General features: G+C 43.7%; 1 long non-coding RNA gene across 1 annotated transcript; it reads left to right on the top strand.

Annotated features, from left to right (window-relative positions):
• The first annotated feature begins 1,414 nt into the window (after window positions 1-1,414).
• LOC117665064 (uncharacterized) lies at window positions 1,415-6,597 on the top strand. The gene is made up of 3 exons (XR_004591242.3): window positions 1,415-1,708; window positions 2,527-2,958; window positions 6,263-6,597. It is a non-coding gene; the product is annotated as an uncharacterized LOC117665064 (long non-coding RNA).
• Window positions 6,598-17,364: the final 10,767 nt, after the last annotated feature.

Raw genomic sequence — 17,364 nt, 5'->3', positions numbered from 1 at the left:
CCCCACAGAAAGGGCTCGCAACTTGGGTGTCCTCCTGGATGCACGGCTGTCTTTAGAAGGGCATACAACAGCCGTGGCCAGGGGGGCCTTCTATCAGGTCCGCCTGATACGCCAGTTGCGCCCCTTTCTGGATTGGGACTCCCTATGCACGGTCACTCAGGCATTCGTCACCTCTCGTCTGGACTATTGTAACGCTCTCTACATGGGGCACCCGGAGGCTCCAACTGGTGCAGAATGCGGCCGCGCAGGGGATTATGGGAGCGACGGGGCGCTCCCATGTGACTCCTCTCCTGCGCGAGCTACATTGGCTCCCGGTGGACTTCCAGGTGCACTTCAAGGTGTTGGTGATCACCTTTAAAGCGCTACATGGCTTAGGGCCGGGGTATCTACGGGACCGCCTCCTGCCACCAATTGCCTCCCACCAGCCAGTTCGCTCCCACAGAGAGGGCCTCCTCAGGGTGCCGTCGGCCAGGCAATGTCGGCTGGTGACCCCCAAGGCCTTCTCTGTGGTAGCACCCACCCTCTGGAACAATCTATCCCCAGAGATACGAGTGATCCCAGACCTCCGGACTTTTCGTCGGGCTCTCAAAACCTATTTTTTTCAGTTAGCCGGGCTGTCCTGATTTTATGATTGGTTTTAAATAATTTTGATATGGTTTTAATTGGAATGTTTTAAATTAATGGGCCAAATTTATTTAATTATTTTAAATTTATTTTAACTTTTGTATATAAAATGTTTTATTTTTTGGCTGTTCACCGCCCTGAGTCCGAAAGGAGAAGGGCAGTATAAAAATTTGAATAAAGATAAAGATAAAGAAGGAAGAATAAGAAAGCAAGTGGAGATGAGTTTGGAGAAAAAGCCATTAAGGAAACAGTGAGCACTGAACAAAATTGAAAGAATATATGTTACTAAGCATTTTTTTTTTCAGAAGAAATTTCCTCTCCTTTGATCTCAAAGACAAAATTAGAGAACATTAAGGCCCAGTCCCAATTTCACTGGTCTCCCTTGGGTCTTTAAGAAAGAATGACAAATAAATGTGAATATGGGCATCCTGAATCATTTAAAATGCTAAGAATGGGTGCACATTAGAACAGAGTCTCCATCTCAAACCTGAATTTGGTTTATAGTTTCGATACCATCATTATCCTCTTATGATACAATAGCAAAAGGTACTGCAGACTCTAGTCTACTCTTCACCTCCTACCTAGTGCCCAGAGGCACTTTCAGTTGGATAGTTGTCAGAATAGCAGTACTGAATACATTCAGCAGGAGAGCAAAGGGTAGTTGTCTTGAGAAATTTGCCAGAAGCAAATCCTTGTGAGCATTGCTTGACACTAAATCTTTTCCATGACTCATCCTTTCTCACCATTCAAACACTTGTAATTTTCCTTCAAGCACAGTGTTGTAAATGTTATCTTAGTCTGAGATAATGAAATGGAATTTTACCAACAACACTTAGTTCCTGATCCCATTGAGAGTCCTTTAATTTAAGAGATTGGGGATGGGTTTCTTGTAACCTTTGAGGTCAGATATTAGGTTTTTGAGAAAGTTGAGATCAAGGATTTTCCTAAATAAATAGAGTCAAAATTCTGTTTCCACAGGCTTTTTAGTCTGCTTCTGTATTGCTTTTATTTCATAAGCAACAAGAAGTTATGTTGAGAAAAAAGTCAATCTTCTCAGCAATCCTTTTTTTACTAATAGTACAAGGTAAGCCAATGTATTATAACCCTCAATTTGGGAGATTATTGGAATTATTAACTATGATTTTTACAGATTGTTAATATTGGGTTAAAAAGATTATGCTTTGAATACTTTAAGATTACTCTGACACAAACAGGTAAAAAGTAAATTGTGAACTGCCAGAGTCTCTTGTTTACAGTTTAAGGCTAGTGTGATTCCTTGATATCCTTCATTGAGATTTTTTTTCCTGCTTAAGCAACTTTATAACTTAAACTGTCACTAAAACCTTTTTAGTGACAGTTTTGGTTCAAAAGGTGAATGTAATTCAATGGATGGAGAAAGATTGGGCTAGCTAGCATTTATTGGTGGTCAACATTCTTACAAGAGAAAACTGAATCTTACAAATTTGTGTTTAATTACATTTATTGAAATAGAAAAGACATTTAGGTTACAGAAATCTTGCAAATTGAATACCATCCTACATGACTCAATTTATTTCTTAGGCAAGAATGTCTAATTTTTTTTGCTAACAATCATTCAATGAACAGTAAAAATGGTTACATTTTCCTGATAAAAACAGAGGAATCCACAGGTATTCTTAGCTAGTAATAATTTGAAAATTATGATCTATTTTCTCAGGACTGAAAAGTCTAAAACAGAGGCTCTGTAACCATAAATTAAAAATACACTGGTTGGTCACAGGGTTTCTACTGAAAGAAGCAAAAACCAGACCATTCCACTCCAACATGATCACCTTAATATGTTGCATGTCTGCAACCAAGTGTTTGATATTAGTAACAGAATGATCACTTTGCATAGTGTATTCACAATTTTTAATATTCCAGAAGGATCTGTTGCACCAATGACTGAGAAACCAAGCATTGAACCAGGAGAGGTGCCAACAGTTGATTCAAACACAAAATTAAGCAACACTCAATCAAGTGAGGAACCAAACTTAGAACCAAGTGAGCAACCCAGCATGCAACCAACGGAAGATCTAAGTGGGGATTCAAGTGGAGAATCCAGTGAAGGAGGAGAAATACCTGTTGAACCAAGCACAGAACCAAGCGAAAGATCCACAGTAGAGGCAAGTGATGTAACAGCCAAGGAGTCAAATACCGCACCGTCTGGGGAACCTAGCCTGGAATTCAACCTAGAACCAGGAGATTTTTCCAATATACTTCCAAGTAAAGAATCATATGAGGATAAAATTATACAAACAACCATGGTATCTCTCTTGCAACCAACAACAGGCACTGAGTAAAGAAAAATGCTTCGTAAGTTAATTTAACTATAATCTTTTTTAACTGATCTATAATATTATGTTTACATGAGATTTAGAATCTTTTAAAATAATTTCTTACTTTGCAATTATATAACATTTATTCAATAACTATATTACAGTGGTATCTTGGCATTCAATTGCTTTGAAACTCATTGAATTTGGTATTCAATGCATTTTGATGTGAAAATTTTGACCTGGTACTCATGGTTTGTTTGGTACTCAATACACAAAGTAGTACTTGTCAGTATCAGTTACCTTGTGACTCACTACATTATTCCCTATGGAAAAATTTGTTTGGTACTCATCATTTTTGATACACATTGTGTCTCCCAGAACAATTAACAATGAGTAATATATATATATATATCAATTTTCTTACTTCTTCATAGGGTTTATATGTGTTTTTCTTCTAGCCAGGTTTTCCCTACGTAGCCAAGGTTTTTTTGTAGCTCCAGCTCAGTACTGAGCTGGAGCTACAAAAAAACCTTGGCTACGTAGGGAAAACCTGGCTAGAAGAAGAAAACACACACACACACACACACACACACACACACACACACACACATATATATATAATATTTTTATACATATACATAATGTTATACTCAGTACCCACATAAATTCTGCTCAATGCTTCCAATTCACACAGTAATTTGTACCAAATTACATATTAATGGGTATGAGGAATTCAACATGGGAATGCCACTATATAGTTATTTTAATATATAAACCAGCAAGTCTCTTATTAATTTCCAGCAGCAGGAAAAGTGAATCTTTTGGGGGGCGGTTTCAGGCATTGCTTTCTAACATGATATATATTTTCCTAAAAGTATAAACTGACCTGAATGTCACTCCTATAATTAATCCTTCTTGCTTTCAACATTGTTGATTTGCAAATATATTTCATGGCACATTAAGAGAAACTATAAATTCCTACCTCCTGTGAAGGTCTGTTTATAATAATAATAATAATAATAATAATAATAATAATAATAATAATAATAATAATAATAATAATAATAATAATAATAATAATTTTATTTCTATACCGCCCTTCTCCCAAAGGACTCAGGGCGGTGTACAGCCTATTTAAAAACACAGACAAAACAATGATATAAAATTTAAAATAATTAAATAAGTGGCTCAAATTTAAAACCCCAATAAATTTAAATACCCCAATTTAAAACTATTGTGTTGATAGTCCGGCCTGGCGGAACAACAGGGTCTTCAATGCGCAGTGAAACACCCAGAGGTCGGAGATCTTACGAATTTCCGGGGGCAGTTCGTTCCACAGGGCTGGGGCTCCCACAGAGAAGGCCCTCCCCCTGGGCGTCGCCAGCCGACATAACTTGGCTGATGGCACCCTGAGGAGACCCTCTCTGTGGGAACGAACTGGTCGGTGGGAGGCTATTGGTGGCAGAAGACAGTCTCGGAGGTACCCGGGTCCTATGCCATGGAGCGCTTTAAAGGTGGTAACCAACACCTTGAATCGCACCCGGAAGACCACCGGGAGCCAGTGCAGCTCGCGCAGGAGGGGTGTCACATGGGCATAACGGGTTGCGCCCATAACCACCCGCGCGGCCGCATTCTGGACCAGTTGGAGCCTCCGAGTGCTCTTCAAGGGGAGCCCCATGTAGAGAGCATTACAATAGTCCAACCGGGAAGTAACAAGGGCATGAGTGACCGTGCGCAGGGCGTCCCGATCCAGAAAGGGCTGCAACTGGCGAATCAGGCGAACCTGATAAAAGGCCCCCCTGGCCACGGCCGTCATATGCTCTTCTAAAGACAGCCGCGCATCCAGGAGGACACCCAGATTGCGAGCCCTCTCTGTGGGGGGCAAAGATTCACCCCCAATAGTCAGCGATGGCACCTGCTGACTATATCGGGGCGCCGGAAGCCACAGCCACTCGGTCTTGGAGGGGTTGAGTCTGAGCCTGTTCCTCCCCATCCAGACCCACACGGCCTCCAGGCAGCGGGACATCACATCAAGGGCATCGTTGGGGTGGTCTGTATGTACCAATGTATACAATGTATAGGGAAGATTATTTAGTTAACTAATCTTAAATTATCTGCCTCAACCATCAAGCTCATCAACCCAGTACCACAACTAAGCAATACAAATGCCAATCAATGACATACTTATGAATGAGTTGGTCTTTATATGCTTTATTTAAATGTAGATTATAACAGCATGTAGATTGTATGAAAAACTAGAATCCTAACTACCAGTAGATTTAGGATGAGGGCCATCTGGTTATTACATATTTGACAAATGCTCAAATGCTCTGCTTTCTCCAAAAGTCATGGTTTTGGCCAATACAAGATGGCCTGATCATTAGACATATCTCCTGATGGTCAAAATAAAGATATTTGTTTTTTCTTTCCTCCTCAGCAATCAGACTAACAGCAGTTTAGGGCAGCAAGCAAAAATCTACCAGAATGGAGTAAGACAGGAAAAACACACGTATCTGAAATGCTTAATAAATACCTTCTTTCCTCTCAGCTAGACTTCTGTGGAATGTTTGATTTTTGCATTGATGTTATAACTCCTAGCTAGCTAGATTTTTAAAACCTAATGTTTTAAACATTAATGTTTAATCCAGGTGATTAAAGTTTTAGCATTCCAACCATGTGACATCACTTACCCTGGCAGAATTATTGTATCTTGATTAATTTCAGGAAAAGCAAAAATTCTGGCAGCTTAATTTTTCCCAGATTACATGCCTATTGTGGAAAGGCTGTCATCTTATTTTGGTCATCTTATTATACAGATGATAAAGTCAACTAAATGTACCAGTTAATGCATCATTGCATGCCAAACTGGGAAACCATAAGCTCTAGTTGTGTTTTAGGCACAAAGCCAAAATATTCTTTAAGGAGTATGCAAAGTGGAACAAAGAAATAGTTTAACAATTCTGTTTTTATTTCAAAGCTCTTTAGGATCCTTAATCATTTTTAAGAATGTAAAGGGGTCCTGAGGCCCAAATGTTTGAAAACCACTGGCAAAGATGTATAATAGGGACTAACCAGCATGGAAGAGCAAATACCACTTCTGAAATTCAGAAGTTGAATACTATCTGGTCTTAGCTCTAGTTATTTCATAAGAATTTCCTGACATTTTTTTCTAATTTTGTTAATAGCATTGAATTGTAATTGAGAAGGGGAAATGCTCAAATTTTAAATGGTCATACAACCAATATCCATGGGAAATTTTAAGATGTCATTTTCATTGTAAAACTATTATGTAAACTTCTTTTGTGATTTTTAGTTTTTCTTTCTTTTCTTTTTTTCTTTAGAGTAATACAGCAGCAATCTCAGTACAAAATGCATTGATGGTTTTCTTAAGCAGCTCCTCCATGGATGGAAATAATGGAATGTTCTAGTTTGGAAAACCACAGAGTTAATTCTTGAGCTTCAGTGAAACACAAATCAATTCCTGCTTCTTTTTTCTCTTTGTTATTTATTAAATGGTTGATATCTCAGAAAATTACAGTTCTCTTGCATCAACGAGACTGTCTTAATCTATTATCCCTTCTGCATCACTTTCACATTTACATTTGATAGCTCCTTATAAGTTAACTAAAGTGTACAAAATGCATTGCAGTAAATTTAAAATAAAAATTATTATAAGTAGTAGTAGTAGTTTCCTGTGTAAATGCTACAAATCCACTGCATGTCCAAGATAGTGCTTTGAATTGTCTAATCCAATATTTTTAATAAGATGCAACAGCTAGCATGTATTCTTCAAGCTCCAGCTTTTTAAATGGACAGAGAAATAAGAGTTGATGGAAATACTGCTTGAAAGTTTCTAAAATATAAGATTGAACCTCTTGGAGGTAAGTTCCTACCATGTTAATATCCCATCAGCCAAGAGCTCAGGGCAGGGGCGAGGGGGGTGGTGGTTATTATAAAGGAAGGTCTTGATCCGAGGGAGACCACTGTTCCACAGATAGCTGGATGTGAGTCCCTTTTTGTGAAGTGGGGCCGTGGAGTACAGATGGGCTTGTTGATCACGTACCTGGCTCCGTGCCATGTGGCAACGGCCCTGCCCGAGCTGCTCAACGTCATAGCCGAGGTGGCGGTTGATACCCCCAGACTTTTAGTCATGGGGGATTTCAACCTGCCATCTATCAGTGAAACGTCTGAGGTGACTCGAGAGTTCATGGCTTCCATGACGGCCATGGACCTTACTCAGTTAATTCATGACCCTACTCACACGGGTGGACACACTCTGGACTTAGTTTTTGTCTCTGGTCAGTGGTCGAGTGGCCTTGATACAGGGGATATAGTCATCGAACCCTTGTCATGGTCTGACCACTCGCTCCTTCGACTGGACTTTCTAACCGCTGCACCCCTCTGCAGGGAGGCGGGACCAACCAGGTGGTTCCACCCCAGGCGCCTGATGGATTCTAATAGGTTCCAGATGGAGCTTGGGCCATTTCCTGAGACTCTGGCTCATGACTCGGCTGAAGACCTGGTGGCTGCCTGGGATAGTGGGGCCGCTGGGGCTTTGGACCGCGTCGTGCCTTTGCGGCCTCTGACCCGGCACCGAACTCACCTAGCTCCTTGGTTCTCTGAGGAGCTGAGAGAGATGAAGCACCAGAAAAGACGCCTGGAGAGTAGTTGGAGGACCAGGCGCTCCGAATCTGACCGAACACTGGTGAGGTCTCATATTAAGACCTACCTAGTGGCGATAAAAGTGGAGAAATCTAGCTATTTTGCTGCTCTTATTGCATCATCAGATAATCGCCCAGCCGCCCTATTTAGGGTGACCCGCTCCCTCCTCCATCTGGAAGCGCGGGATGATCCCTTGCAGGGTCGAGCTGAGGATTTTGTGCAGTATCTGTATGACAAGATCACTCAGATTCGGGAAGGCCTGGCCTCTGACTGGGTAAGTCTGGACGGGATGACTGAGGCAGATCTTGAGAGTGTTATCTGGGAGGAGTTTGATCCTGTGGCTCCCGAGGACGTGGACAGGATCCTGGGACGGCTGAACATGACCACATGTTTATTGGACCCGTCTCCCTCCTGGTTGGTACTGGCTTCCCGGGAGGTTACACGAGGCTGGCTCCAGAGGATTGTTAACACTTCTCTGAGTGAGGGGGTCCTGCCAGCCATTTTGAAAGAAGCAGTGGTGAGGCCCCTCCTCAAGAAGCCCACTCTGGATCTGGCTGTTTTGGCTAACTATCGTCCAGTCTCCAACCTTCACTTCGTTGCGAAGGTTGTTGAGAGTGTGGTGGTGTGACAGCTTCCCGGGTATCTGGATGAAGCTGTCTATCTAGACCCGCTCCAGTCCAGCTTCCGGCCTGGGCACAGCACGGAAACGGCATTGGTCACGTTGGTGGATGATCTCTGGAGAGCTCGGAATAGGGGTTGTTCCTCTACCCGGGTTCTGTTAGATCTCTCAGCGGCTTTTGATACATCAACCATGGTATCATGTTGCACCGGTTGAAGGGGCTGGGGATGGGGGGCACCGTTCTGTGGTGGTTCTCCTCCTACCGCTCTGACCGGTCGCAATCTGTGTTGGCAGGGGGGCAGCGGTCGACCCCGAGGCACCTTGCTTGTGGGGTGCCACAAGGGTCGGTCTTCTCGCCCCTTCTGTTCAACATTTATGTAAAGCCGCTGGGCGAGATCATCCGTGGTTTTGGGGTGGAGTTCCATCAGTACGCTGACGACACTCAGCTGTACATCTCCACCCCAGGCCACCCCAACGACGCCCTTGAAGTGATGTCCCGAGGCCGTGCAGGCCTGGATGGGGAGAAACAGGCTCCGATTCAACCCTTCCAAGACCGAGTGGCTGTGGCTTCCGGCGTCCTGATATAACCAGCTGGCACCATCGCTGGCTATTGGGGATGAATCAATGGCCCTCACGAAGAGGGCTCACAACTTTGGCGTCCTCCTGGATGCACGGCTGTCTTTAGAAGAGCATATGACGGCCGTGGCCAGGGGGGCTTTTTATCAGGTTCGCCTGATATGACAGTTGCGCCCCTTTCTGGATCAGGACTCCCTACGCACGGTCACTCAAGCACTCATCACTTCCCGCCTGGACTACTGCAATGCTCTCTACATGGGGCTCCCCTTGGGATGCACCCGGAGGCTGCAGTTAGTCCAGAATGTGGCTGCGCAGGGGATTATGGGAGCGACGGGGCGCTCACATATGACACCTCTCCTGCGCGAGCTGCACTGGCTTCCTGTGGTCTTCCGGGTGCGTTTCAAGGTGTTGGTGACCACCTTTAAAGCGCTCCATTGCTTAGGGCCGGGGTATCTGCGAGACCGCCTTCTGCCACCAATAGCCTCCCACTGACTGGTTCACTCACACAGAGAGGGCCTCCTCAGGGTGCCATCGGCCAGACAGTGCCAGCTGGTGACCCTCAGGGGGAGAGCCTTCTCTGTGGCAGCACCTGCCCTCTGGAATGACCTACCCCCTGAGATACGCACGATATCAGACCTCCGGACTTTTAGTCGGGCCCTGAAAACACACTTATTCCATCTAGCCAGGCTGGCTTGATCCCATCCTCTCAGTTTTAATTGAATTCGGTTTTAATTGGGTTGTTTTAAATTTTGGACCGAAATTATTTAATTGTTTTTTAAACTGTTTTTAAATTTTATATGCTATGTTTTATCTCAGCTGTACACTGCCCTGAGTCCCGCAGGAGAAGGGCAGTATAGAAATAAAATAAAATAAAATAAAATAAAATAAAATAAAATAAAATAAAATAAAATAAAATAAAATAATAAAATAAAATAAAATAAAATAAAATAAAATAAAATAAAATAATAAAATAAAATAAAATAAAATAAAATAAATATTGTGGTCAATTTGTCCTACTCTCATCTAAGTGTGAGTAGGATTGCAATGCCACTTACTTAAAGGGGTATCAATTTTGGTACAATTCTAAATAAGTCAAAATCTTGACATTGCATAAGAACCAGTGTGTGCCAACTACTATGTAAACATGTTGGCAAGAAAGCAAAATTGGTTAAGAAGACTTTCAAGTTATATATAAATTTAAAATTTGGCATACAATTATAAATGCCGAAAAGTCATGTGAAAAAAGTATATTACATTGAAATTGTTTACTTTTTCAACATACAGATATTTGATCTTCATTACAACATTACAACAACAACAACAACAATAATAATGGAATATAACGAATATTGTACTATTTCAAAAAATTTTACCCGGTTCTGTGGGCGAGGCTTGGGGGGGTGCCATGGCTTGGTGGGTGTGGCAGGGGAAGGATACTGTAAAATCTCCATTCCCTCCCCACTCCAGGAGAAGGTTACTGCAAAATCCCTATTTCCTCCAGATCAGCTGGGACTTGGGAGGCAGAAAATAGATGGGGGCGGAGCCAGCCAGAGGTGGTATTTACCGGTTCTCCGAACTACTCAAAATTTCCGCATTTACGTTTTACGTTACAAAACTACGTTTTGTAGTTCATTGTTAAATCATAAATGCAAATTTTGCATCTTGGCAAAGTAAGTTCACCCTTACATTTATCACTACTTCAGATACCTAAAGCTAGAATCAGTTGTACCTTACTGTAACTTCACACATTTTAGCTTGTCTCCAAAATTTCACCAGTTCATTCCAATGTGCATAAGACTACCATTAGAAAGAAGCTGCATAAATTAGATTCATGTGGGAGGTGTGTCAGGAGGAAATCGTTGCTGTCCAAAAGAGTACCAGTGCAAAACTAAACTTGCTCTTCAGCACCTAAGCAAAGACCAGGACTTCCAGAACAACGTGCTCTGGACAGGCAAAGCAAAGATAATTATTTGGCCACAGTACTAGAAAACATGTTTGATGGAAATCAAAGATAACATTTCACCAGAAGGACTGATAACAATTCTAGAGCATTGTGATGATAAAAATGTTATCTAGGTTTGCTTTGCTACATCAGGGTATGCAGCTTAGAATCCCCAACAAGTTTTTCTTTGCCCTATAGAATGCTTGAAGATAATGTGAGACTATCTGTTAGAAGGGTGAAGCTCATTCAAACATGGACCTGGCAACATGATAATGACCCTAAACATTCTAGTAAATCTACCAAATCTACTACTGGTTGGGAAAAAAAAGGGAAGCTCTAGAATAGGGGTATCAAACTCAATTTCATTGAGGGCCGCATCAGTGTTGTGTTTGACCTTGGGGTGAGTGTGGCCATGGTGGGCGTGGCCAGCTCAACATCATTCATATCAGGGGCACCTGTGGTGGCCAAATGCTAAAGCAGGACTTCCCTCAGACCCTCCCTCCCTCTCATTATAATCGCCTTCCTTCCTTCCTTCCTTCCTTCCTTCCTTCCTTCCTTCCTTCCTTCCTTTTCCTTTCTTCTTCATTCTCCTTTCTTCTTCCTTCCCCTCTTTCCTTATTTTTCCTTCCTTGCTCCCTTCCCATCTTCCCATCTTTTTCTTTTTCTTTGTCTTTCCTCTCCCTTTCTCCTTTCTTGTCTCTTCTTGGATGCTCAAATACAAAAGGTGAAACATTTCTCCTTTTGTTTTGCTTGGTTTAGTTTGTTTTGCTAGCCCTCTGCCAGTGAAAATGAAGCCAGGGGCGGGGAGGCTATTTTCAGCCACAACCGCCTCCTGCAGCCCTCTGCCAGTGAAAACAGAGCTCCATTTTAACTGGCAGAGAACTGCAGGAGGCTGTTGTGGCTGAAAACGGGGCCTGGGGAGCTGCACGCACCCCCGAACTCTGTTTTCGCTGGCAGAGGCACTGCGGCCCGGTCCTTTGCTATTTTCAGGGTGGCCCTGTGGGCCGAATCAGGCCTGCGGGCCTTGAGTTTGACACCTCTGCTCTAAAAAGCGCAGATCTAAATCCCACTGTGCTGCTGTGGGATGGTTTGAAATAGGCTCTGCAGCAAGAAACTCTCAAACATCACAAAGTTGAAAAAAAATCTGCATAGATATGTGGGAAGAAGTTCCTCCCAAAAAATTTTCAGAGACTTGCAGATAATTCTAAGCAATGTCCACTTGAGAATTCTTTCCTTCCAGGCAAATAGAAAGTTTTTATTAAATAAATTATTGCAAACTTAATTTTTCATAGGTTTTTTGTTTCATTTCCATCCCTTTTATATACTGTGTAAGTTAAGAAGATAAAATTCAATTATCTACATATTTTTTTAAAAAAAACATCTTTTCATGGGTATACTTATTTTTTCACATGACTAACTCAAAAGTATCAAAACAAGTCATTTTTTGCACATAGTATAATTAATAAAACAGGCCAATTTGAACAGCATACACAAAAGGAAAAGCTATGGTTGTGCAGTGATCTGGATTCAAAGAAAAAAAAATGCAAGTAGGTATGCAAGTTGTACCCGTATACCACTTTTGGATCATGTTTTCTCCTTTACAGATCCAGGCTGTATAGAATTCAGTTATTTCAGTAGAATAACCCATCTAATGGTATGCAAAGCTGCCATGTTTACAGTGCATTTGTTGTTTTCTCCTCTCCTGTGTTTGCAAACAGTAAATATTTTCATGACAACCATGATTTGCAAAATCTTCAAACTAGCATAAACTAAGCAAAATGACACAGCATTTCATCAGCAAAATGCTGTGCAGAAACTAAAATTACATTTGGCATTAAAATATTTAGAGAGTCCCCATATATTTTATTTAAAACAACACAAATGCCCACCATTTTTATATCTTGTGGGTACAATAATATTTGCTAACCCAGTTAGATTCCTTCCATGTTCATTGAAATTTACTCCTATTAGGGCTACACATAAGTTGAAATAACTGCTTCAGATCTCAGGTGAACACCTTTCTGCTGTTCATTAAAATAGCTTGACTTTCTTTGGGCTCCCACGAGATTGGAAGGGGGGGAACCCAATAATTTTGTGCATAATTATTAGGCAAGTGAGTATTTTGATCATATCAGGGGTGGGTTCTACTTACCTTTACTACCGGTTCGTGACCGGACCACACGTGCGTGCGTGCTTCACTCACACACGTTCTATCTCTTCTGAGCATGCACAGAAGCATTCCAATGACGTTGGGGTCAGTAGGCGGAGCCTCCCACCGGTTTTACTACTGATTCTATAGAACCGGTGCGAACCTGGGGAACCCACCACTGGACCATATCATCATTTTTATGCATATTTTCTACCTCCAAGCTGTATAAATTTGAATGCTTAGTGGATATAAGATATCAGGTGATGTGTATTTGTGTAATGAGGGAGGGTGTGGCCTAAAGAGATCAACACCCTATATCAAGGTGTGCATAATTATTCAGTAGCTTCTTTTCCTCAGACAAAATGGGCCAAAAAGTGAACTGACACTGAAAAGTCAAAAATTGTACAAAGTCTTTCAGAGGGATGCAGTACTCTTGAAATTGCTAAGATATTGGGACGTGGTCACATAACCATCAAACATTTTGTTGAAAATAATCATCAGGGTTGCAAGAAACGTGTTGAGGTAAAAAGATATACATTAACTGTCAAAAATTTGGGAAGAATGAAATGTGAATCTACCAGGAACCCATTATCCTTCAGTGCTGTATTCCATATCTGCAACCTACCTGGAGTGCTCAGAAGTACAAGGTAAGGAAGGCTGAAACCCAGCCACCACTGAACAAGATACATAAGTTGAAACGGCAAGACTGGGCCAAGAAATATCTGAAGACAGATTTTTCAAAGGTTTTATAGACTGCTGAGATGGGAGTGACTCTTCACTGACCAGATGGATGGGCCTCGGCTGGATCAGTAATGGGCACAGAGCTCCACTTCAACTCAGATGCCAGCAAGGTGGAAGTAGGGTGCTAGTATGGCCTGGTATTATTAAAGATGAGCTAGTTGGACATTTTCGGATTGAAGATGGATTCAAAATCAGCTCCCAAAACCACTGCCAGTTTTTAGAAGACACTTTCTTCAAGCAATGGTACTTTTTTAAGAAGACCATGATTTTTATTAGGACAATGGCACTGAAACAAGGGACATGACCATTTTTCAGACTTTCAACTGTTGCAGCATTCCCAAAGTCATATGATCAAAATACCAATGCTTGGCATGTATGTATTTATGTATTTATGATAGCTGCAATGTTCTGGGGTCATGTAATAATCTTCTGTGACCTCCAACAAGCAAGGTCAATGGGGAAGATAGATGTATTTAATAGCTGTTGCTATCTTAACAGTGACTCAATTAGCAACTGTGGCAAGAAAGGTCATAAAATAGGGCAAAATTCATTTAATCACTGTCTTGGTTACCAGCAGAAATTTTGGACTCCATTATGGTCATAAGTCAAGAACTATCTATACCAGGAGTGGCAAACTCAAGGACTGCATCCAGCCCACAATAAGATTAGATCTGGCTCATGCAGCCATCCTGGAAAGTGTAAGGGGCCAGCCTGCATCGCTTTGGCCCTGCCTATGTCATCCCGGTGGGCAGGCGTGTGCACAGGAGGGGGGCACACAAGTGAACAGGCCCAGTTCTTGGCCGCTGCATGCAGAGCAACTAAAGTAGTCTGTGGGACTATGGTAAAAAAAATAGTTCAGACCTTCCAATCTTGTGAGGTTTGGGTTTGTTTTTGGTTTTTTTTGTGAGAAGTTGGAAGGTCTGAACTATTGTTTTTACCATAGTCCCACAGCCTACTTTAGTTGCCAGCACACGGCAGTGGAGAATGGAGCTGGAAAGCAGGTTAGTGAAGGGATGTGGCTGCCCTGGGACTGGAGGTGGGGAGTGGGATGAGGGTTTGGCATGGATAATCTGGCTGAAGGGCCCACAGGTAAGGCGGGGCGGGGCAGGGCAGGTTGGGCAGCTCCACACACCCTGCCTTGCTTCATCCTCCACCACCACCCCGCCTCTCTTTGTTCTTCGTTCACCATTTCTTCTCCTTGCTTGCCACCGTAATGGAGCAGGGGGCTGAGCAATGGACTGGTGCAGTGGCCACAAAGCGAGGCAGTGGGGGTGGAGGATGAAGCAAGGCAGGGGGTGCGGGGCTGCCCCCCACGCCCCCCACTGGCTTACTTGCAGGCACTGAAGTGCTGCCACTGCCGCCACAAGATAGAGCAAGAGAGCATTCAATCCAACCTCTTGTTTGTGTGTGTGTATGTGTGTATGAGAGAGAGCAATCCGATCCAACCTCAGAGAGTTATACTAGGGCTGGTGGTGGTGTGCTTCAGTTGGGACATCCAAGCTGCTGGAAGCGGCGGGAGTGAAAGGAGCCACCTGAGCAACCATGATCCCCCCTCCCAACCAGCCAGCCACACATGACCTACTCGCTGCCTGGTTAGTCAGCTGGTGCAAAGCCTTGCCATTCTCCTCATCCTCCCCACTCAAGCAGCAGCAGGCTCTGCGGGACAACAGGATTTCTCATTTCACCCGGTGAGCTCTGGCAGGCTGGGATGTGGGTGTGAGGAACCTGGTCCTGCAGTGCCTCCTCAATCAGTTGAAGGCTTTGTTCCTGCCTTCAAACAGTAAGGCAGGTGCACGCAAGTGAGCAGTGCACCTGGGCCAAGGGCAGCGTTGGTTCCTGCACCCAGACGATTCTGATTCCACGGCCGGCCTTACTGTTCAAGTGCAGGAATGAAGCCTTCAAATGAGCAAGGCGGCACTGTGGAGCCAGGCCCCTCACATCTGCATCCAGCCCACCAGAGCTCGCTGCGCCAGGAAAGGAATGAGACCTCATTGCCATGGAGCCCACTGCAGCTTGAGCGGGGAGGATGACAAGAAGAGCAATGCGGCTTTACGCCAGTCAACTGGCCAGGCAGGGAGTAGGTCAGGCAGTCCTGGCTGGCTGGGGAGGGGGGTCATGGCTGCTCAGGTGGTGCCGCTGCCAGCAGCTTGGGTGCCCTGACTGCATCTGAGCTGAAGAAAGCAGAGGCACGGCAGCGGGCTTGCTTTCAAAGATCTCTCCAAGTGCCCCATTTGCACACAGATGCCCATTTGCATGCAAGCCTGCTCTGTGGACAACGGGTTCTCATTCCTCCCCTCGTGTGGTAAACTCCATCAGGCTGGATGCAGGTTTGAGGGGCGCACTCAAACAGTAAGGCCTGCACCCAAAAGTGAGCATCGCACCTGGGCCACGGACAGCATTGGGTTCTGTGCCCAGCCAATTCCATGGTGACCCTCCTGGCTCCGGCCACAGAATGGGTTGAAGGAGCTCCATCTGTAGCAGATTTTAGCAGGCATGGAGTGTCCCTGCCACAGCGGTGGTGGAAAGTAGTTCAGGGGGGAGGAGACCAGCATTACAAACATTTTTCACTATGAAATGAAAGTTTCTGGGTCCCTGACTCTGCAAGAGAATGGGTGCCTGAATCTGTGTGATATTATGGCACCCAGGATTATTATTATTATTATTATGTCCATTCTTGGCATAAAAAGCATTTCCAAGCCAACTCTTCCTCCCTCAAAGGCAAAGAAACAGCGGCAGACAGGAGACAGGCAATATGAGTTCAGTGTGGCAGGGAGGGAGGGAGAAGCATGAGGTATCTTAGTCGGTTGGGGAGGCCTTGAGGGCCTGTTATATCACTAGAGCCCCCATAGCCATCCCCACCCTGAGATACCTCATGTGCCTTTAACGAATGGCACATTGGTATTCTTGAATTGTGAGCTCTTGGGAAAGTATCCCCTCCTTCTGTGTTGCAAACAGCCATTTCCAGTGGGGAAAACAGGACAAAGCAGAGTGGGGAAAAATATTTTCCTTTGCTATATTTGCAGTCTCAATTAGACTATGGTAGGGTCCCTACAGGAGAGCTCCTTAAGGATTGTGTATTAATAGGAAAACAACTAACTTACCTCTGATCTTAAACGCTAAAGCTGTTGCACATAAAAAACACAGAGTTCTGATCAACTATCAGAGCCATCATTTTAACAATTTTGCTGTACTGTTAGACACCCCATATGAAATGCAACCATGGGATAAACTGAGCCTGGTTTGTATCACTCTTTTAAGTGGCCACAAACTACTAGCAAAAGTGGCATTTGATCACAAGGTGAGGAGGCATCGAGAAATATTTCCTCTTTTGCATTTGAACATCTAAGAAGGGACAGGAAAAAAGGAAAGAGGAAAGACAAACAAAAAGAAGGAAAGAGGGGAAGAGACCAAGGAAGGAGAAAAGAAGGAAAGAGGGGGAAGGAGGGGTGGGTTCCACTTACCTTTGCTACCGGTTCACAATGGAAGTACGCGCACAGGGGGCACTTCTGCGCATACGCAGAGCATCCGTGATGACACCCAAGCAGGTGGGCAGAGCCTCCTGCTGCCGTTACTACCAGTCCACAAGATCCGGATCGAACCGGTAGCAACCCACCTCTGAGGAGAAGGCAGAAGAAAGGAGAGTAAAGAGTGGGGGGAAGAAGAAAAGGGAGGGAGGGAGGGAGGGAGGGAAGGAAGGAAGGAAGGAAGGAAGGAAGGAAGGAAGGAAAGAAAGAGAAAGAAAGAAAGAAAGAAA

Source organism: Pantherophis guttatus, chromosome 4, assembly GCF_059756535.1.
Source record: "Pantherophis guttatus breed Tessera chromosome 4, ASM5975653v1, whole genome shotgun sequence".
Taxonomy (NCBI): Eukaryota; Metazoa; Chordata; class Lepidosauria; order Squamata; family Colubridae; genus Pantherophis; species Pantherophis guttatus.
Note: the sequence above shows the minus strand (reverse complement) of the source record. Positions and strands in the feature narration are given on the sequence as shown.